At 32.5% G+C, this 1,607-nt stretch overlaps 1 long non-coding RNA gene across 1 annotated transcript; it reads right to left on the reverse strand.

The window, feature by feature from the left end:
- Positions 1-234: 234 nt before the first annotated feature.
- On the reverse strand, positions 235-1,040 carry LOC104991157. Its single transcript, XR_825575.1, has 2 exons — positions 830-1,040; positions 235-411 (listed from the first exon to the last, which is right to left on the reverse strand). It is a non-coding gene; the product is annotated as an uncharacterized LOC104991157 (long non-coding RNA).
- Positions 1,041-1,607: the final 567 nt, after the last annotated feature.

A 1,607-nucleotide genomic window follows, 5' to 3' on the forward strand; every position in this document is an offset into this window, starting at 1 on the left:
TTTCTTCATTGTGGATCTTCTCCTCTTTTCTTGACTAATTATCTATCAATAGGTACATGTATTTGGTTATATACTTATCAAGAAGTCTATAGGTACACTCATAGACACTTGTAAACAATAAAATTAAATAGGTCCTTTGGCAAAACAAGAATCTGATATAAACTTTTGGAGTTGATAATACAGCTGAGTCTTAGAAAATTATGAACACATGGGATTCCAGCCCAGTTTACTCACTGACACGGATGCATCTGGGAGGAGGAGACCAGCCACTCTCTGTGCAGATCATTGTGTTCTGATCATTTCGAAGACTGTAGCCTTCATAGCAGCGAACTCTTACAGTTTCACCCTGTAAATATTTTTCTTCACGATGTGGGGTATGTCCATTTTCCAAATAATTGAAAATACATTGTCCTTAGGATCATAAAATTAATATGAAAGAAATACAGCATAAATTTGGGAAAATAGTACATTAAAGATTAACCTTATAGAATTTACATAAGAATGCATTAGTGTTCAAATATAACATGTAACAATAAAAATGGAAGCTAGTACCACGTTTGTGGAAAATGAAAAAGATAACATTCCATATTATTTGTCTTTAGTTTTATGACTAAAATATGTATAAATGATGCAGATATTCTTGTAAAGTCTCTGTATCTCTCATACGATTTACATGAAAAGCATCTAGTAAAGGGAAGTTCTATTGGATTTTTTGCTCACAGAACTCATCCCGTGGCCTTACTGTTGTTACTTAACTGTACTCACTTGTCAACTTTGTCTCTTCACTTTTTCAAAGATTATGCATATAAACTTAAAGAGGTTTACTTACTGAGGCATGGTTCTTCTGGAGACCATCCTTCTGCTGTGCAAGTCAGGTGGTCCCAGGAACGTTGTGAAGGAGGTACAAAATGATGATCACAGCTATAGACAAACTGTTGATTTACACGTGCTGGAAAGTATCCTCTGTATGAATAATATAGCCGTCCATGTTTTATTACTGGATAACTACAAGGTTTCCCTTGGAATAAAAAAAGTAGAAATAATGTTTTACCTCAGTATACAATTTGAATTAATATTTCATCTATGAAATATATCCTTGTTCAATTAATTACACTCATTGCATTATGGTTTCTAGGGAAAAAAAAGTTATAGAAAATTCAGATGATTGAAGTATGTAAGGAACTCCTTGCTAATGAAGATCAAATTATGTCTTGTGGGTCATATTATGTAAAATTTGTATGTGGATTCTCTTGGTAGGAAATTATATTAAATGAATTCTCCTTAAGTACAGAAGTCCCAACCTTGGTTGACTAGCATCTTAATCAAGAGATGAAAGTACAGATTGTATCTTGTGGCTCATCTGCTTTCTTTTTCTTTCTTCTCCATTCTCATCAGAAATCAGAATCCTGACATTTATTCTCATACCAAGTCAATGTAGGAATCAAACAGATTTTTTTTACAATTATCATTCATTAGTTTACTTTTCTGTTTATTGGAAATATGTGATATATAGAGAAAACCACAACAATTTTTCATTGATCAAATCACACAGAGTGACATTCTTATTTATCTATCAAACTGAACATTAAGATATCTTTTCCCTTGCT

This window comes from Bison bison, unplaced genomic scaffold (genome assembly GCF_000754665.1).
Source record: "Bison bison bison isolate TAMUID 2011002044 unplaced genomic scaffold, Bison_UMD1.0 scf7180017847623, whole genome shotgun sequence".
NCBI lineage: Eukaryota > Metazoa > Chordata > Mammalia > Artiodactyla > Bovidae > Bison > Bison bison.